General features: G+C 43.9%; 1 pseudogene across 1 annotated transcript in view; it reads right to left on the reverse strand.

The window, feature by feature from the left end:
- LOC309566929 (ras GTPase-activating-like protein IQGAP2) overlaps window positions 1–21,338 on the reverse strand; it is a 28,816-nt pseudogene extending 7,478 nt beyond the window's left edge. Inside the window, exon 1 of the transcript in view lies at window positions 20,850–21,338. The product of the transcript in view is annotated as a ras GTPase-activating-like protein IQGAP2 (transcript). The remainder of the gene's footprint in view (window positions 1–20,849) is intronic.
- Between the last annotated feature and the right edge of the window lie 642 nt (window positions 21,339–21,980).

Raw genomic sequence — 21,980 nt, forward strand, 5'->3', positions numbered from 1 at the left:
TTGGGGAAATAAACACCTGAACATTATGCAAAATAGTGTTAATTGTCATGATGGGCGATTATTTTTTTAATTTCAGCTAAATATATCATGATAATGCGAAAGTTGTTTAATGGCGATATTTTACCTCTCCATGTCTCTGTGTATTGAAGTATCAGCAAACTATAAGAAAAGAGTGTGAATAAAACATATATATTATATATTAAGTACTTAAGAAAGGGTTAATATATTGTACCACAGTAGTTAACTCTGAATATACAAAGAATTTCCGAAATAACAAATGCAAGTGATAAGGTATATAAACATATAACAATGAACCTGGGGATTGGGAAGAGGTGACTTCCCAAAAAAAAAACTACCTGGGTCCCAAACTCAGTCCCACAAAGACAACGCTCAAAATTTTGAGCAGTAAAGTAAGAAGCAGGCATTAAAGCGGAGTTCCGGGCACAAAATCGACCTAATCGATTTTGTGCCCATCCGCTGGATCTTCTTCACCTGAAAAGGAATTGGATAGTTAGGTATATATTTTTTTTTTTTACTCACCTTGTAATTGTAGATAGAAATACTCACCTATTCTCCACTTCCTCCCTCTGTACCGCGGCTCCGCCGTCACTTCCTCTTTGCGATGATTCCTTGGAGCTGAACGTCATCGCTCCCAGGAATCAATGCGACGGCACCGGCCCCGCTCGTCACTTCCGGGGCGACGCCGCATTCCCTGCTAAACAGCTTCTGGGCATGTCCAGAAGCTGTGGAGGAATGCGGCGCCGCACCGGAAGTGACGAGAGGGGTTGGTGAAGGCGCATTCTGGGAGAAGAAGACGCGGAAGAGGACGCAGAAGAGGATCGCGCTGGCTTCAGCTGCCCATAACAGAGATGGCAACGCTGGAGAAGAAATTTTATAAGTGAGTATTTCTTCTTGCAGGTAAGTGCGAACCGGGACAGATCAGAGGCTAGCCATTGTGAAATGTACTAGCCCTGACTGTCCCGGGGGTATGTTTATTGAAAAAACGTTTTCGTGCCCGGAACTCCGCTTTAAGAAAAAAAAAATTCTATCAAAAAAATTCTATCAAAAAAAAAAAAAAAATACCGTCTTTCCAACCTAGTGTTTTGGAGAAATTGACTGACTGGGGGAAAATCATGTCAGCATAGCCACAAATTCAAGTTTTTATAACTGTGCATATATTGGTATTGTTAGAAATAATTTATACTCCAAAGACATGCTGGTAGGTTAATTGGATCCTGTATAAAAAAAAAAAATTGGCCCTACTGTGTATGTATGTGAGTTAGGGACCTTAGATTGTAAGCTCCTTGAGGGCAGGGACTGATGTGAATGTACAATGTATATGTAAAGCGCTGCGTAAATTGACAGCGCTATAAGTACCTTAAATAAAAATAAAATAAATACCAACCGTATAGTTATAAGTAACAACTGGACTCCATGTAAGTTTCCTGCATCTGTGTCTCTAGAAGGGAAACAAATTATCCCAAGTATAGACACTAGATGTCAGTAGAGAGCTTTTTCAGTGTTTGTAATCACTCACGCAGTGATGGCGAACCTCGGCACCCCAGATGTTTTGGAACTACATTTCCCATAATGCTCAACTACACTGCAGAGTGCATGAGCATCATGGGAGATGTAGTTCCAAAACATCTGGGGTGCCAAGGTTCGCCATCACTGGTTGCATTCAAAGAACTCCAGTTTAAACCTTTGTAGGTAAGAAAAAAAAAAAAAAAAGTGAGTTCCTAGCAGGACTTTAGAGGCCTCAGGTGAAAACCCTTCGTAATAAACATATATATATATATTAAAGTTCAGGAAAAAAACATGCTCCAAATGGGTGTGTTTTCTTCTTGAATCTATTTAGTTAAAAAAGATTCAGACTGTCTATATCTTGAGAAACTCATTTTGTAGGGAATTCTCTTTTCAATTAAGTATCAGAAAGGTATAACACAAAACAATCATATTTGAATGTCTCTCATATATTGTTTGTCTATACTTTGTGTATATTTCCTAACTCTTTGCTATTAAAGAGGACAAAAGAAAAGAAAAAAAAAAAGGTTGGGGGTCTACAAAACAGACACAAGATGTCAGTATGGAGCTTGTGAGAACCTTTCTTTCAGAATGCTGCATACTTAAAGCGGTAGTATACTCCGCTATATGACTTTTACCTACAGGTAAGCCTATAATAAGGCTTACCTGTAGGTACAATTAATATCTCCTAAACCTTCAGAGCTCCTTGCCGGATCTTGCCGGAAAGTGAAACTCCCGCGCATGACATAATCGCGGCTCCGGCCACTCACAGCTCCGGAGCCGCCGAACCAGAAAGAGACGGCGAGGGAGCATGTCAGCTCCCTCAGCACTGTCCAGATGACTGTGCCGGGGCTTTGTTCTAAGGTAAGTATTTCATAATGAGCTAGTATGCGATGCCTTTGTCCTGCAGGTTTTTTTTTTTTTTAATGAGTACAACCGCTTTAAATTTCAAGAAGAAACTTCAATAGTATGCTAACAATTATCCTAGGATGGATTCAGGCGACCTGCCTCATTAAGGAACTCTGTGTCTGTTACCCCTTGGGGAATAGGACAAGGTGTATGGGGAGTACGTGGGAGTGACTCAGGGTCCAAAAGACCTCATTTTATCAAGATATCTTGGCCTTCTGCGATGGACGTAGCGATATAAGTTGTGTCATTGTGCGGAATAATCAATTTGAAAGGAAAGCCCCATCTATAACGAATTCTCGCTCAAGCCAAAACAGAGGTGATTTCTGTAATTTTTCTGCATCTTTCCAGTGTGGCTTGTGAAATATCAGGATAGCTTTGTAAGGAAACTCCATCCAACGTTATATTTCTGGTACTGCGTGCTACATGCAGTACTTCTTCCTTGAATAAAAAGTCCTCAATGCATAGGACAATGTCCCTGGGTGGTTTGTCTGGCGGGGGGGAGGGTTTAGCCCTCAGAGCACGATGAATTCTGTCACAGATAAAGGCATTTGATTCTTGATCTGGAAGTAGAGATTGAAAAAGCTTTAGGGCATATGCAGGGAGATCAGTGACAGCAGGCACGTGCAAAGGGGGGAGCAGAGGGTGCATGAGCACCTGTCTCTTTGCCCCTTGATGTCCAACGTGCCCTTTTGTCAAGGCAAAATTTCCGCAGAGGCGCCCATAAACAGTATGGCTGCCGGCTCAGGAAAGCTCAAATACTACCAAAAGAAAGCTCTATTTGTGGTAAAAAAAGAACATACATTTTGTTTGGGTACAGCATTGCATGACTGCGCAATTACCAGTTAAAGTCACGCAGTGCCAAATTGCAAAAAATGGCCTGGTCATTAAGGGGGTAAAACCTTTTGGTCCAGAAGTGGTTAAGGGGGTAAAACCGGTTAAGGGGGTAAAACCTTTCGGTCCTTAAGTGGTTAAACTATAATTGTTAAAAAGTCAGCCGCTACTAAACCACTTCAGCTTCCCAAGGCAAATAATACATAAAAAATCAATATAATAATCATAAGTCCATAAAAGTATTGAAAATCCATATAAAGGTGTAGTCCTTATTGAATCCTCCAAACACCGTGCTTTAGAGATATAAAGTGCTCAAATCTCCTTCCATTAGTGCTCCACCACAGTGCATACAAGATGCACACTCACCAACTAAAAATGTTAACAACTTAAGGACCGTAAGGTTTTACCCCCTTAACTACTTGGTGTCTGCGCTATAGCCAAATGACGGCTACAGCCCCGACCTGAATTGCTGGGAGGGCGTACAATGACGTCCTCTCGGCAACGAGCGGCCTGTGCACTCCCTGCGGAGCGCGTCCAGCTCGCTCTGTGATCAGCGAGTCCATAAGACTCGTCCGATCGGAGATCGGGGGCGATCCCGCCTCCTTACCACGTGATCAGCTGTCAACCAATGACAGCTGATCATGTGAGGTAAACAGCAGCTGGCGATCAACTGTTTTTTTTCTCCTTACACTGTCAGTGTGCGGAGAAAAAAACAACGATCGCCGGCTGCTGTCAGAGGGACATCGGTCCCGAAGAGGAGAGGGATCATTTGTGCCACAAATGCCCAACAGTGCCATCCACCAGTGCCCACCAGTCCACCTACCAGTGCCCACCAGCGCCACCTATCAGTGCCCCATCATGTGTCCCCTACCAGTGCCTACCATTGCCCATCAGTGCCACCCATCAGTGCCACCTATTAGTGCCCATCAGTGCCCATGAGTGCCACCTATTAGTGCCCTTCAGCGCCACCTATCAGTGCCGCCCATCATTGCCCATCGGTGCCACCCATCAGTGCCACCTTATCAGTGTCCATCAGTGCAGCCTATCAGTGCCCAACAGTGCAGCCTACCAGTGCCTATCAGGGCCGATCACTGCTGTCTCATCAGCGCACATCAATGAAGTAGAAAATTTACCTGTTTGCAAAATTTTATAACAAACTATAAAAACAGTTTTTTTTGTTTTTTTCAAAATTTTCAGTCTTTTTTTGTTTGTTCAGCAAAAAATAAAAACCCCAGTAGTGATTAAATACTACCAAAATAAAGCTCTATTTGTTTCAAGTGGTTAATGACCAGGCCATATTTTGCGACACGGCACTGCATTCCTTTAATGGACAATTGTCGTGCGACGCTGTGCCCAAATAAAATTGATGTCCTTTTTTTCCCACAAATAGAGCTTTCTTTTGGTGGTATTTGATTACCTCTGCGACTTTAATTTTTGGTGCTATAAACAAAAAAAGAGCGACAATTCTGAAAAAAAAAAAACAATATTTTTTACTTTCTGCTTTAAAACACAGCCAATGAAAAAAAAATGTAAAAAATAATTTTAGGCCAATATGTATTCTGCCACATATTTTTGGTAAAAAATCCCAATAAGTGTTTATTGATTGGTTTGCGCAAAAGTTATCGTGTCTACAATCTAGGGGAAAGATTTATGGCATTTTCATTTATTTATTTATTTTTACTAGTAATGGCGTCAATCAGCAATTTTTAGCATGGCTGCGACATTGCAGCAGACAAATCGGACACCTAGCTGACACTTTTGGGGGGACCAGTGACATTACTACGGTAATCAGTGCTAAAAATATGTACTTTTACTGTAATAATGACACTGGCAGGGAAGGGGTTAACACCAGGGGCGATCAAAGGGTTAAGTGTGTCCCTAGGTGGTGCTTTCTAACTGTGTAGGGGATGGACTAACTAGATGAACATAGAGATCTGTGTTCCTGAATAGCAGGAGCACAGGATCCCTATGTTCATCTGTGACAAATTGTTTACATAGGCAGACCGCCGTTCTGTCTCTATGGATAGCGATCGCGAGTGACCTGCTGATTGGCCCCCCCTCTGGCCAATCAGAGCGTGACCCATTCCCCCCCCCCCCCCCCTGGCTATTACACAAAACGATGTACAGGTACGTTGTTTTGTGTAATAGAGCTGACCTGCCGTAGTATATGTGCGGCGGCTGGCCAGCAAGTGGTTAAACATGCCTCAGATATTTAGGGGTATCACCCGATATCACTTCTCAGATCACAGTTCTGATGAGCCACATAAATACTGGCCCTCTAGATCTCATTCTCTCATTAAAAGCCACCGTAACCCAGCAGAGCGTATAATATTCCAAGATAGTGTAATATTGCATAATAAAAGATAAATGAATATAAAAATGATTCTACACTTACATTGTAGGGTGCTGCCATTTGCACCAACATAAACAGCCTAATATGTACTGATGGCCGCAAGGTCCGAGCCGGCGTGGGTTCCAACAACCCACCCTGCTATCTGAGACCCAACAGGAAATGACGTCAAAGATGGCAGATGCGCAACCTCAATGCATTTCACATAACCAGCGCCATCAGGAGCTTCTGAACAGGGGCACAGACAGCAAAACAAACATGTCAGGAGTGTTAACCCTTCCCTATGCTATTTTTTTGGCTGGAGTTGTAGAAACAAGGATTGATGATAAAGCTTTACTGGAGACACTTTTTTCCCATGAGAACTCTTACAGGAGTGATTTTCCTTTCCTAGGGGTGGATTTCCTTTCACTTCCTGTTGTCTCCCTCAATTTGTAAGTATTAGTGAACGACCGATATCGGTTTTCCGTTGCCGATACCGATATTTTGCCAAATGCATACCGGTATCGGCCGATATTTTTGTACATTTAAAAAAAAAAAATTTTCTCGACAGGTACTCTTGTGGAGGGATCTGGGGGTCTAAAAGCCCCTAAACCCCTCCTGTGCACTTAAAAGCATTCAAAATGCCAAGTTTGGCTGTTTTGAATGCTGTCAGTTTTTTTTTTAATCTGGCGCCGAGTAACCGGAAGTGAGGTCATGACATAATTCCCAGGTTTTTGCATGGAGACCCGATCAGAGCAGAATGCGGCTTTGATCGGGTCTTTGGCGGCCGTGCAGGCTGGTTGCCCGGGTCTCCCACTGGAACAGGAGACCCGGGCGAGCTGCTGAAGACTGCATGGGGGGGGGGGGGACGTCCCCTCCCGATCCTTGTAATGACAGCAGAGTGGCTTCTCAGCCACATCGGTTGTCATTACAAGACAGCCAATCGTCGGCTATGGACACCGGTACCGGGGTGATGCCTCTAGCTGCAGGCATCACTCTGGTACATGCACTTTCCTGAAATATCTGTAACCTCAGGGGCCGATTCCGATATATCGGGTAAAGTGCATATCGTCCCTCGATATATTGACTTTGCTGATAATCGGTCGATCCCTAGTAAGTATGAGTCGTATGTAAGTCAAGTTTTTGATAACGTCACAGGAAGTGACGAAACGCGTCAAGGTCTTGGAACGCACGGTGGCACGCTACGCACTAACGTGGAACGCAAGCCGGAACACTCCGCTCGCCACTCTGCCAGGAAGTGCCAGGAAGCGGCTGCATGTACCGTGGAGCCTTCTCTGCTCCCATTATTTTAATATGTTTGAAAAATAAACTTTTTTAAAACGAATTACACTATTTGGAGCCTCTCTTTTTACAACCCCATACCCTGAGGAGTGAGACCAGGTGAGAAGGGACCGAGCCTACACCCCACCAGGAGTATCCAAAAGGGGACCCCACATTGGCCGCGAAGGCCTCCAAGCGCTGTAGGTCTTAGTGCTATACAGCACATAAGACACAATACCTCTGGTAAGTGATTTAATTCTACCTAAGCCACTGGAAAAAAGGAATCCACGCCACGAAAGTCACAAACTTTTGATTATTGAGCACGGAGCACTCTGCACTTTAATCACCACTTGCTAAAGACTATATTTATTTACATTAATATCATGGTTTACTTATTGGACTTTTACTTTATGTGTCATTATTTGTTTTGAATATCACTCAACTTAGCACTGAATAAAAGCCTTTTAAAAAAGCGACGTCATATACCTACACGCTGTTACTCTCTAGTGTACAAATTAAATCAGATAAATTTAAGGAAAATTGGGAGAAAGCGTTACAAGTATCAATCTCAGATAAAAAATGGGCATCAGCGTGTTCTATGACACACAAATGTTCAAGGAACACTAGATCTCAAGAAAATGCGTATAAGCTTCTTACCCAATGGTATATGACACCGGAAAAAATTAACAAGTGCTTCCCAAATACATCTGAAATGTGCTGGAGATGCGGCCAATCAGTAGGAACATTATATCACATCTGGTGGCAGTGTACAAAAATAGCTGAATATTGGACTCAGATCAGGGAGCTGATTGAGAAAATAGTGGGCACAGCAATTCCATTAACTCCTGAATGTTGCCTGTTACATATTACAGAGGCCGCAGAACAAAGGTATAAAAAATCAATAGTCTGCTACCTTTTGAATGCGGCAAAATTAATAATGCCGAGATATTGGAAATCTACCTCAGTTCCATCAATTAGAGAATGGGTGGTTACAGTGAGAGATATTTATAACATGGAAGAGACCATGGCCATTGCCTCGGACAAAATAAACAAATTTAAATTAAGATGGAGGCCATGGTATATCTTCCAATGTTCAGAGGGATTTTCCCAACTTATAGGCGCAGGACCCGACTCGGTGCCTCACGTATGATAAGATACATAAACATTGAAATTTCTGCCTCCTCCCCCTTTTTTTTTTTTTTTCTCTTTTTCTCCCTTTTTTCTTTTTCTTTATTTTTAATTATTATAAGAAAATTAAGATTGTAAAGATTTAAAACTTTAAATATGTGACACAATGGAATATTGAAATTTGGTCAACATTGCAAATGTAGAAGTGCTTGTCGGTACCTTTTGATTTGAACAGAATTATTGTGGAAATAGTACTCTATGGGATATAGGATATCAATAGTTGAATAGCAATAACATTGGTGGTTTTGGGGAGGGGAGGGGTTGGGTTTTTTTTTTTTGGGTGTGATGGTGGCAATGGTGTGTGGTTACTGATATGCACAATTTTGTATTTATGGAGAGGTGTGATTTATGAGCACAAAGAGAATTTTGAGAAACACAATAATAAAGGGAGAGAGGTCAGAGGTGTGGAGAGGGGGGCTTCTACCCCTCCCTTCTTTTTCTCCCTTTCCCTCCCCCTTTTTTTTTTTTCCCCTTTCTCACGAGATATACGAATACACGAGAAATATAAATATGGATTTTTAATCCTCTGACACAGATGGTGGAATGTGAGTCACATTTAATATTACACTAAGAATATAAGGTGTTAGGGGAGGGATAAGGGGGGATGTGATTCTTTACACACCCCCCCCCCTTCCCCTCCCTTTTTTTTTTTTTTTCTCTTCTTCGTTCCTCTTTTCCCGTCTTCTTTCTCTTTTTGTCTTTCCCTCCCCCCCCCCATCTACCCTCCTCTCGCCACATTTTCTCTGTTCCCTCGGATAATGAGGGGTTTTAAGGGAATAAACAAGAATATAAGGTTGGGGGATACTCACTTTGTAGCTGACCATAGAGTACTGTAGATTATACCATATATAAGGGATTTTGGATAAGTTGTTTGACTTTGCTTTGTGTCCACTTTAAAATAGAGACACCAGACAAAACACAAATTACTCTTACAAAAATGAATTTATATTGTTAAGAACTATACGTTGACGGTTTCGAGATTAAATGTTTTAGATAATGTGTGTCTTTCACAAACACTTTACACGTATGTTTGTAATCTTTAAATTTTTGAATGCTAATAAAACCAAGATTGAAACAAAAAAAAACTTAGCACTGAATATTGTCACTATTCATTTATATATATCAAACCTATATTTATATTTTATTTATATTTTATTCATAAATTTGGGGCAAGCACTGTATATAGCCCAGGCTATTTTCATATCATTCACTTTTTCACTTTACAGCAGCTGCCACACACTATTTATTCACTATTTATTTATTTATTTCATCATTCATTTATTCATTGGTTTAGCAAACCTTTCTTCCTAGGCGCGGGGAGAGACACTTTTTAGCTTAGTGTCATCTTTTTCTCAAGTCAGATGTTTGTAACTCGGGGACTGCCTGTATATGTGAAGTCAGTCCAATGAAGAAACAGGCTAAAAACTAGCACACAGCAAAGAGGCTCAGAAGCAGGCAGAAGTGGTGCTCAGGTCTTGGACGTGGACATGGGTCCTTCAAATAGGAGGGTAAGTGGAAGTTAAATGGTAAATTCTTTTATAGAGGTCTATACATGGGACCAAAAAGAAGGACAACTGAGAAGGAAAAAGGGACAGATAACTTGGTTCTAAAAGAGGGACAGCTGGGAGCTATGCACACATGGCTAAAATTGAACGCAGTAACTCCAGATCATGTGTTACCCTCAATGGAAATATATTTTTGCAGTGTATTGGCAATGATCCAGAAACTAGACAAATTGCAATAGCCACATATTTTCTATCAGTGTTCTACTTAGTTGGGATATCAGTAACAGGATAGTCCTGGTGTAGTGCGACTCTGCAATTCCCCATGACAGAACAGCCATTACACAATCCCAGATGAAAACAATTCCTCCTGGAATCTGGCACAGCAGAGGCAACATTGCTTGTGTATAATGTAATAGAAGATTTCAGCCACAGCAAAGCCGATGATTTACAAATTATGTTGTTTGGGTATCATTTCTGTACTTGGAACACTACTTTTTCTCTTTTCATGTAGAGATGTTCTGTGAATAGTGGGCGTAAAGTTCATAAACCACTGTGTAGTGGACATATTATTGGAAAGTAACAGTGTAAAGAAGCTAAATTTTTCCCTTTTTTTCTTCAGTAAAGTGGAACTCTGCTGAAAACAGATTTGTTTTTATTCTGTGTGGACAGAGGCAGTGCTGTATAACTTTGCCAAGTGTTTACAGCCCTAGCAAGTCAAGGTCATCTGTACTGAGCTTTTGTGCATCATAAACTGTAGAGAGGCTTGGAAGATTGTATCTAAACCTCCTGTATCCAAAGATGACTATCTAAGGCAGGGGTAGGGAACCTATGGCTCGCGAGTCAGACGTGGCTCTTTTGATGGCTGCATCTGGCTCGCAGACAAATCTTTAATAAAGGGGGGCGTGTCCGGACGTGAGCCGCGCTGGACGTGTAGTCCCAGAGCTCCGCCGCGTCTACCACTCAATCCAGTGCCATCTGTGTAGTTATGCCCGGTGCCAAGGAGATTTCTGCACCCATCGACCGTACACTTTGTGGGCTACCCACCGCTACCCTAAATTCGTTTCTGGGTGACCAGATTGCTGCTCCATGGACCCCGCGGCCTACTCGGGGCACCGCCGCCGTCTCGTGTGCTGTGCATCTGCGGGCCTTGCCAATCACCGCCCGGTACGGAGACCTGCCATCCGCACCCTGTGCCCCGACAGACACGATCTCCTTCCCCTCTGACACCCGAGGACCTGCGGGAGCTGCCTCTCACATCCACTTCTGAGGCCTTCAGCGACCGGCTGCCATTTTCTCAGGGCCTATACTCGCCTCCATCACTCGCAGGCTTGCAGGCGCTTCACCACTCCGGCCTCATTGCATACCTGCCTGCTCTGCTCTCTTCCCAACTGGACTCCAGGCACTTTCACACGGCTCCATCTGCTCACTGTATAGCTGCGGCCCATGAATATGAATATTAAATAAAGGTTCCCGACCCCTGAAATATAGTGTATGGCTCTCACGGAATTACATTTGAAAATATGTGGTGTTCATGGCTCTCTCAGTCAAAAATGTTCCCGACCCCTGATCTAAGATCTAAGGTCTGTAGGCCCCCTTAGCTATACAATACAAAAGAGCACGCTTTTTTTTTTTTCAGCTGGAACTTGGTGTTCCACCACCTTTAGTTCAGACCCTCTGCTCCCTGCTCACCACTTTCACTTGTAAACACAGAAGTCTGGCTTCTGCGGCAAAGTGGTTCGTTATCGTCTGGCGACGTAGACCTATGTCACCAGACATTCCCCTCTCTCGGCGGCGCGCTCCCGCTGTATTCAGTTACAGCGGGAGTCGGGCCAGGGGAGGAGCGGCGGTGATCACCGCCGCTCTTCCCTGATCGTCGGGGAATCGAGTGTGAAGATCCGCCCGCTTGTGTAAACAAAGCGGGCGGATTTCCTAAGTGACAGACAGTGACAGATTGCAGGGTTCAGCATAGCTGAACCTGCGATCTGTCCCTGTGTCACTCAGTCACCTCCCCCCACACACGTCAGTAAGCACCAGGCATACATTAACCCCTTGATCACCAATAAAAAATAACCCCTTCCCTGCCAGTGTCATTTTTACAGTAACAGTGCATATGTATAGCACTGATTACTGTAGTAATGTCACTGGTACCCCCAACATTGTCAAAATTGTCAGTCAAGGGTCCGATCTGTCCGCCGCAATGTCGCAGTCCCGCAAAAAAAATCGCAGATCTCCGCCATTACTCGTTAAAAAAAAAAAACACCAAAAATGACAGAAATCTTTCCCTTAGTTAGTAAATGCAATAACTTTTGCGCAAACCAATCAAAATACGCTTATTGCGATTTTTTTTTACCAAAAATATGTAGCAGAATACTAATTGGCCTAAAATGATAAAAAATTTAGATTTTTACATTTTTTTTGGGGGGGGGGGGAAATTTCATATAAAAAAATGTGAAAAATATTGTAATTTTTTAAAAAAATTTCGCTCTTTTTTTGTTTATAGCACAAAAAGTAAAAATCGCACAAGTGATCAAATACCACCAAAAGAAAGCTCTGTTTGTGGGAAAAAAAGGACGTAAATTTTGTTTGGGTGCGGCGTTGCATGACCGCGCAATTGTCAGTTAAAGGCGCACAGTGCCGAATTGCAAAAAGTGGCCTGGACGTAAGACAGCAAAATCCTCCGGTGGTAAAGTGGTTAATGGCTCCCACAGATCTGATCTCCCTAGCGGCCTCCACTGAGTGCAGGTTAGGGACAATCCCCCAGTTCATCCAGTTCATCCCCCACTGGATGATCTCCCTGCCACCATAAGAGGCGGAGCCACCTACAGTGTGCAGGGAGGTACTAGAGCCAGGTGGGGGCTTCAGCTTAATACAGAAACAAAAGTAAGACATGTGAAAGATGGTGGAGCTATAAAGGAGGGAGAAGAGGATGGGGCTGGGGCAGTGGAAGGGAGGGAGGGGTTTCATGCAAAGGTCAGAGCTGAAGAGGAGTGAAAGTGAGATATGGCTGGGGATGCAGAGGTAAGCAGCTGTGGAAGAAGGCGGAACTCTGCACTCCCATAGTTGTTAACAGTCCTGATTTGCCCGGGACATTCCCGGAAATCAGACCAATATCCCGGTCTGAGCGCGTTCTGGGCAAAATCCCAAAAAACCCACCAATGTCCTGGACATCAGGCAGCCTGATGTCCGGGCATTGGTGGATTTTCAGGATTTTGCCTAGGACACACTCAGACTGGGACATTGGTACCCCCTACCTCCACCGGCTCCCCCCAACAGCAAAGCTGTTTAGCGGCTCAGTATTGCGGACTTGAGGAGGTCAGGTGGGCCTGCCTCACAGTGTAATTGGGTGAGACTCATGAGCAGGCATGGCCATCCTTGGAAGGGAGATTGCGCCTTGAGTCTGCCATGTGCAGCATGTGTAAGGAAGGAGCAGGCTGCGACAACTCAGAGACCCGACCAGAGGTAAAATTAGGGGCCACGCCAGGTGGGCACTTGGGGGATGCTATAGCCCCCCAAAAAAATTCTAGCACCCCATCAGCAGCACCCCAGGCGCCGTGGGGAAGAGATTTACCGTTTGGAGCATGGGTCTCCTGCTTGTCATGATGACTGCAGGCTGACCCGGCTTCTGATACAAGCAGCGTTCCCACCCTCCAGGTTTTGCAGCAGCATGTGAGAGATTTGTGTTTTAGTGCAGTCAATGGAATAATGGGGACCAGGAGGGAACAATAGAGCATGAACAGTATAGCACAGGGGGCCAGGAGGGAACAGTATGGAACCCTGGTTGAGAATCACTTATGTAACCACACCCCCTTTATTCCATGGCCAATATTAGGCATAAATTCAACCACACCCATTTTTCACTTTTCCTGCCGCATTTTCTCATTGCCACAAGGCCATGCCCACAAATAAATGCCCCACCCCTAATTAAAATGCTACTCAGCCTACACACAAAGTGTCCGTAAAACTTTTTGGAGAATGTTGGCAACTCTGTGTGTAGCACACCCCTGAACTCTGCACTATGTGTGTGGCGCGCTCCTGAACTCTGTATTCTGTATGCAATGCACCCCTGAACTCTGCATTCTGTATGCAATGCACCCCTGAACTCTGCATTCTGTATGCAATGCACCCCTGATTTATGCACTCTGTGTATAACCCCCCCCCCCCCCCACACGCACACACACACACACGGAATTCTGCACTCTGTACATAATGCATTCGTGGTGTTAAATGCCCCTTTAAGATCCTCCCACTGTTAGTGAAATTTGACCACACCTACTATTTGATGTTGTTTGGAAGGGGTGTGTGTGTGTGTGTGTGTGTGTGTGTGTGTGTGGTGGTTGGGTTCATGCACCTATTTTCTGAACAAAAAAAAAGCCCTGCAAAAGAGTGAAACTGATCTCTCCATCTCATGACCTCCTAGAGCTGTCGTGGTAAAAATTATTTTGGTTACCTGCAAAGTAAATGCATAATGTGCTACCACAGGCCCTGTACCAGCCAGCCAGCCACCCACAGGCCTTGTACCTGCCAGCCACAGGCACTGTACCAGCCAACCAATCACCCACAGTCCCTGTACCAGCCAGCCACAGGCACTGTCCCAGGCAGCCAGCCACCCACAGGCCCTGTGCCAGCCAGCAACCAACATCCCCTGTGCCAGCCAACCACCCACCACAGGGTTTTAGCCAGCCAGCCACCCACCACAGGGTGCCAGCGAGCCAGCCAGCCACTCACAGGCCCTGTACCAGCCAGCCAGCCACCCACAGGCCCTTTACCAGCCAGCTGCCCACAGACCCTGTACCAGCCAGCTGCCCACAGGCCCTGTGCTAGACAGCCACCCACAGCCCCTGTGCCAGCCACCCACCACAGGGTGCCAGCCAGCCACCCACTGCAGGGTGCCAGCCAGCCACCCACCAAAGGGTGCCAGCCAGCCACCCACCAAAGGGTGCCAGCCAGCCACCCGCCACAGGGTGCCAGACAGCCACCCGCCAAAGGGTGCCAGCCACCCACCAAAGGGTGCCAGCCAGCCACCCACCACAGGGTGCCAGACAGCCAGCCACCCACCACAGGGTGCCAGACAGCCAGCCACCCACCAAAGGGTTCCAGACAGCCAGCCACCCACCCACCACAGAGTGCCAGACAGCCAGCCATCCACCACAGGGTTCCAGCCAGCCAGCCATCCACCACAGGGTTCCAGCTGGCCAGCCAACCACCACAGGGGGCCAGCCAGTCACCCACCCACCACAGGGTGCCAGCAAGCCAGCCATTAAGCATTAAACAAAAATTAACATGTTCAGTACCAGATTTGTGTAAAAAACTCTATCGGTATCGGCAATGAAAAACCAATATCGGTCGATCCCTAGTACAAACAGTACTCGGGGGTTTACAACCTCTTCAAATGACACCCCAACTCACTGTTACAGCAGCAGGCAACACACCTGCACTGCACTTCTATAGAGCACTCAGTAGCAGGAGCAGAAGCCCAGGATATCGAGTTACTAGTACAGTATAGTAGTATATAGTACTAGTATAGTAACTAAAGTATAGATTCCAAACTGAATAAAAAATTTTGACCCTGTACAATGCATAGTAAGACCTCATCTGGAATATGCAGTTCGGTTTTGGGCACCGGTTCTCAAAACAGATATCATAGAACTGGAGAAAGCGCAGACAAGGACAACCAAACTGATAAGAGGCATGGAGGAGCTCAGCTATGAGAAAGATTAGAGGAACTGAATTTATTCTCTCTTGAGAAGAGGACATTAAGGGGGGATATGATCATCAACATGTATTTTGATTGATTTGCGCAAAAGTTATCGCGTCTACGAACTATGGGAAAGATTTATGTCATTTTTATTGTTTTTTTTTTTTTTTTTATTTTACTAGTAATGGTGGCGATCTGTGATTTTTTGCAGGACTGCGACAGACCCCTGACTGACATTTATGACACTTTTGGGAGTACCAGTGACATTACTACAGGAAATCAGTGCTAAAAATGACACTGGCAGGGAAGGGGTTAACATTATGGGTGATCAAGGGGTTAAATGTGAGCCTAGGGGAGTGATTCTAACTGTGGGGGGGCGTGGCTTCTGAAATGAACATAGAGACATGTGATCCTATATAGAAGGATCACATGGGCTCTATGATCATTGCAGGGAGAAGAACGGTCAGCTGTGTTTAAAACAGTTGATCGCCCTTCTCTCTCAGCGGGGAACTATCGCGGGTGTCAGGCGGCAATCTATTGATCTGTTCAGATAAGTAGCAGAGGGGGTTGTTAATCAGTTTCAGCTGCTTTGGTGTTAATGAAATTAACAACAGGGGCACTAGATGGGCAACAATGACACGACCTCCAAAACAGAATGGTTTTACAGATGGAGGCCACTAAAAGTTTTCTCCCTACACAACTTTTCTGACTGTTTTTCACTAGTTTTGCATTTGGCTAGGGTCAGTGTCACTACTGGTAGCATGAGGCAATACCTGGACCTTATAGAGGTTGCACAGGTAGTCCAACTCCTCCAGGATTGCACATCAATACATGCCATTGCCAGAAGGTTTGCTGTGTCCCCAAGCACAGTCTCAAGAGTATGGAGGAGATTCCAGGAGGCAGGCAGTTACTCTAGGAGAGCTGGACAGGGCTGTAGAATGTCCTTAACCCATCAGCAGGACTGGTATCTGCTCCTTTGTGCAAGGAGGAACAGGATGAGAACTGCCAGAGCCCTACAAAATGACCTCCAGCAGGCCACTGGTGTGAATGTCTCTGACCAAACAATCAGAAACAGACTTTAGAGATTTCTCCGTTTTTTTTTGTGCTCTCTCTCTGGTGTTATATACCATCTTCACATACATTTATAGCTCATTTCAACTGTATTTATGTCAGCCGCTGTGCTATGTGTTGCTCTCTGTATTTTACTTATTTGTTTTCCTCTAAAGATGATCCCAATTCTCTTTCCCATTTCCCAATAAATTGGAGGTTCGGCTCTGCCAACCCCATCAGAATTTTATAGATCTGACCAGTAGAGTGCTTCGCACCTATCTGTGGTTTACAGGGCTATTCCATTGGGTTTAAGTCTTCTTCAGATATAATTGGCTGTGGTAGAGTTAATACTAAATGCTTAAGCTGCAAGTACCTCCATTCGTTCAATATCATCTGATCTCCCTTGTGTTTTAATTCTTGATATGGGCAAATCTTTTCTTTTTTTATTATATCTTTCAACTGTGTGTTCTTTATCCATTCCCCAAATTGTGCCCCATTACCCGATGGGAAAAAAAATGTTGTGCCTGGTAAAGAAATAAGTGGTGAGTTATATTCCCATTTTGCTTGTTTGTATACTTTGTCCTATATCTTAACCACTTGCCGTCCTGCCACCGCAGATATATGGCGGCAGGTCGGCGGGTTCCCGCAAAATGCCGTACCTGTACGCGGGAGCAATCGTGGGCCGCGCGCGCACCCATTTGCCAGCGGGGAGGCTGATCCGAGGGGCCGGTGGCCGCGATTGCCATCAGGCACCCGCGATCACTCCCCGTGGAGACAGAACAGCAATCTGCCGTTGTAAACACAGCAGACCGTCATTCTGTCAGCAATCAACACAGGGTTCCTGTGATCCTTCTATTTAGGAACACAGGTCCTTGTGTTAAAGAGGTTGTAAACTCGTTTAACTTTTTTTTTTTTTTTTTTTACAACCTGAAAGAGAAACACATAATGAGCTAGTATGCATCGCATACTAGCTCATTATGAAATACCTACCTTAGAACGAGCCCCCGCCGTGCCGCCCGCTTACCTGTATGACGGGCGACATGTCCAGTGGCCCGTCTTCCGGGATCGTCACTCCCGTGCACGCGCGCGGGAGCCGACAGTCACGGCACGGGGCTCTGAAGAAACGGCACCAGCGGCCGTTCCTTCAGAGCGCATGCGCCAGTGACGTCACTGGCTGCATGTAAGGTAAATATCTCCTAAACGGTACGTGTTTAGGAGATATTTACAGTACCTATAGGTAAGCCTTATCATACGCTTACCTATAGGTACAACCTGCAGAGGAGGGTTTACTTCCTCTTTAATTCCGTAAGCCCATCCCCCACACAATTAGAAAACATCCCCTAGGCATATATTTAACCCTTTGATCGCCCCTGGGTTAACCCCTTCCCTACCAGTGTCATTAGTACAGTAACAGTGCATATTTTTAGCACTGATTACTGTAGTAATGTCACTGGTCCCCCCAAAAGTGTCAAAAATGTCAGTTAGGGGTCCGATCTGTCCGCCACAATGTCGCAGTCCCGCTAAAAATCGCAGATTGCCACAATTACTAGTAAAAAAAAAAAATGACATAAATCTTTCCTCTTGTTTGTAGACGCGATAACTTTTGCGCAAACCAATCAAAATACACTTATTGGAATTTATTTTTACCAAAAATATGTAGCAGAAAACAAATTGGCCTAAAATGATGAAAAAATTAGATTTTTAATTTTTGTTTTTATTGGGAATGTTATATAGCAAAAAGTGAAAAATGTTTTTTTTTTAAGAATTGTCCCTCTTTTTTTGTTTATAGCGCAAAAAATAAAAATCGCAGAGGTGATCAAATACCACCAAAAGAAATCTTTATTTGTGTGGAAAAAAAAAGGACACCAATATATTTATTTCTATTCAGCGTTGCACGACCGCGCAATTGTCAGTTAACCACTTAAGCCCCGGAAGATTTTACCCCCTTCCTGACCAGGGGGTTTTTTGCGATTTTTTTTACTGCGTGACTTTAACGGACAACTGCGCGGTCGTGCGACGCTGTACCTAAACGAATTTCACGTCCTTTTTTTCCCACAAACAGAGCTTTCTTTTGGTGGTATTTGATCACCTGTGCAATTTTTATTTTTTGCGCTATAAACAAAAAAAACAACAATTTTGAAAAAAAATAATATATATTTTTCACATTCTGCTGATTTTTTGATCATGTGCTATAAACAAAAAAGAGCGTAAATTTTGCAAAAATAACAATATTTTTCACTTTTTTTTTTATATGAAATTCCCCCCAAAAAAAATGTAAAAATCAAAATTTTTTAACATTTTTGGCCAATTTGTTTTATGCTACATATGCTTGGTAAAAAAAAAATCGCAAAAACCGTATTTTGATTGGTTTGTGCAAAAGTTATCGCGTTTACTAACAAAGGGAAAGATTTTTGTCATTTTTGGTGTTTTTTTTTTTAACGAGTAATGGTGGCGATCTGCGATTTTTTTTGCGGTACTGCGACATTGCGGCGGACAGATCGGACCCTTGACTGACATTTTTGACACTTTTGGGGGTACCAGTGACATTACTGCAGTAATCAGTGCTATATATATGCACTGTTACTGCAAAAATGACACTGGTAGGGAAGGGGTTAGCTGTATTGGACAGGGAGGGGTTAAGTGTGTCCTAGGGGCGTGTTTCTAACTGTGATGGGACAGGTCTACTATTGTAAAAACAGAGATCAACGGTTCTACATAGTAGAACCGTCTGATCTCCATTTTTACACAGGGGAGAATGACAGGCGGCTTGTTTACATAAAAACAAAAAGACAGAGAATATAAAACAAAAGCCCAATATCTCTATCACCCTGCGCTGGTAGGAGGATGTGGACTTGCTAAACTGTGTAAATGCAGTGAAAAAGCAATATCTAGCAGCTGCTTTGATAAATACAAATTTGATAAAAAGATGTGAATAGCCTCAAGGTCCAGGACAAGGAAGTATCACATAAGCAGCGCTTAAAATAAATGCATACATATACAATATGTGCAACATCAGACAATCAGGTGAGAAAGATGTGCTAATAATAAATATAAAAGTCCATCTTGACAAATCCAAAGGGATGACCCGTCACCATGAAGTGAAAAGATAATAGATGACAAACTTCCACCACACCGCGTGACCCCTTAGGCAGTCAACACTCACCGAATGCCTGAAAACAATGAGCCTTCAAAATATCAATATGCATCCCGGATCACTCCACAGGATAATCAACACTGGCAGGTGCCCAGAAGGATCTCACTCAGGAAGGCTCACAGAAGACTGGAACACTCAGAGCAGCATCACATGTGTATGAAAGGGAAAACGCTCATAGGGCAGTAGTTCTAAAACACTTTATTGTAAAAACCAAGTCCCATCCCCCTCACATCAAACTCAACATGTTCAATACAAATATCAGGCATATAAACGAGTGGAGATGACCAGATAGTTATGCGACCAATGGCTCACCAGTGTCGTACCGTCCCCGGAGTACTGGATCTAGACACCGCCGCTGCTCCCCGGACAATCTCGCTGTCTCGTTCGCCTAACTTCGCTCCGCTGTATTCCAGACACTTGGTAGCACTCGTCAGCGTTCGGCAACTTCCGCCTTCGCCTCGCCGACAGCACGTAGTGGTTGGGGTGATAGCGTGCTCGCGCCCTGACACGTTTCGTCATTGGCTGACTTCAACTGAGGGCGTGAGCATGCAAATCACCCCGGCTATTTATCTCCCTCCTCGCCGTTACACTTAACCCTTAGTGGTTGGTCAATCATGCGAACATGACGATCGCCAATAGGGACAGTGTGCTGGTTCCTAGGAGATCATTGACATGCAGAGGACGTTGGAATATAAACTATTCACAATCTGATCAGTGCTAACTTCCCCTATGTAGACATACATTGTCACACAGGAGAGGTAATGCCAGCATATACCCCAACTTGGTCAAATCAATACCGATATATGTTAGAGATCTCCTGACAGCCGCAAAACCATCGGTCATCTCCTCTTGTTTTCACAATGTAAACTTTTATCAATATTCATAGACCACTTTTGATATTATTTCACAAAATGAACATTAATCCATGCATTAGCCTCCTAGGTTCATGGCTGGAGTTATGCGATGCCGCAAACCTATGCCGATCCCAAAATAAGTGTATGGAGATCCCACAGATTTTGCATATATTGAATCGATAAACGAGGCAGGGTACCAAAATAAAATACAAACCACCATAATATCGACTAATTAAAATATTATCTTCTTCTAAAAGTACATATTAATACTGTATAATGTACAAGAGGCTTTTAGGTCCTCATAAAATTTATATATAAAACGATCCATATATAAATAAAAACGAAATAGGAAGTAATAGGAAAAAGATTCTCAATAGCTGTATACCAAATCACATAAACTAAATTTCACTAAATTAAATTAATAATTGCTAATAAAACAGTTCACGTCTAATTCTACATTCAGACCTTTGGGATATAAACAATCGGTGAGGTATATCCAATAAGTTTCCCTCTTGGACAATTCCCTCACCATGTTCGAACCTCTCCAAGTGGCATCAATCTTGTCTATACCCCAAAATTTCAGCCCCGACGGATCCCTATTGTGTTTCCGTCTGAAATGTAGAGAGACGCTATGATCTTTATATTCCTTTTTAATATTAGCAATATGTTCAGATACTCTCTTTGAAAGGGTCCTCTTGGTCCGTCCGATGTACAACTTCCCACAAGGACATTCTAGCCCATATACCACATGGGTGGACTGGCACGTGATTAATTTTTTAATTTCAAATGTTCTGCCATTCCCGCTAGAAGTGAAGGAAGTTTTGCCTCTTTGTCTATCTGTAACCTGTCTACAGGAAATGCACCTACGGCATGAAAAGAAGCCATTTCTGTCCCAAAACATGGTGGGCTTTTTTGGTGGATCTAAGACCTTTTTGACGACCCGATCACCATAAGACGGACATTTTCTATAGATAAAGGCGGGTTTGGAAGGAATAACCGCCCCCAAAACTTTATCCATCGTCAGAATTCTCCAATGTTTATTAAAGATTTCCTCAACCTCCCTAAATTGCTCATGATAGTCGGTTATGAAACCCCATTCATGACTCAAACTTTTGGAGGTGGTCCGTCCCTGTAGGCACATGGTTTGTGACAACTTGCTGGTTTCTTGTATAGTTTTTTCAGCCTCAAACCGTCATAACCCTTCTCAAGGAAACGGTCCTTGATGATTTTTGACTTGCTATGGAAATCAGAATCCTTGGAACAGTTCCTGCGTATCCTCAGGAACTGCCCCTTGGGTATATTCCTGAACCATAGGGGGTGGTGCACACTAAACATTGGGAGATAGCCATTTCTATCGGTGGGCTTGAAATAGGCTTTGGTAGTCACCTGCCCCTGTTGGATCATAACCTCTACGTCAAGGTAGTGCACACTTTCTGTACTCCAACAGTACTCCAATTTAATATTATTGGAGTTGGTATTTAGATGATCTGCAAACGATCTGAGGGATGCCTCAGATCCAGCCCATATAAAGAACAGGTCATCTATATACCGACGGTATAATACCAATTCCTTTCTACAGCCTGCATAGATGTATCTGTCCTCCCACTCGCTCATGAAGAGGTTCGCTAGGCTGGGAGCATATTTTGCCCCCATAGCTACG

This window comes from Pelophylax lessonae (assembly GCF_965119305.1).
Source record: "Pelophylax lessonae genome assembly, chromosome: 11".
In the NCBI taxonomy this organism is placed as follows: domain Eukaryota; kingdom Metazoa; phylum Chordata; class Amphibia; order Anura; family Ranidae; genus Pelophylax; species Pelophylax lessonae.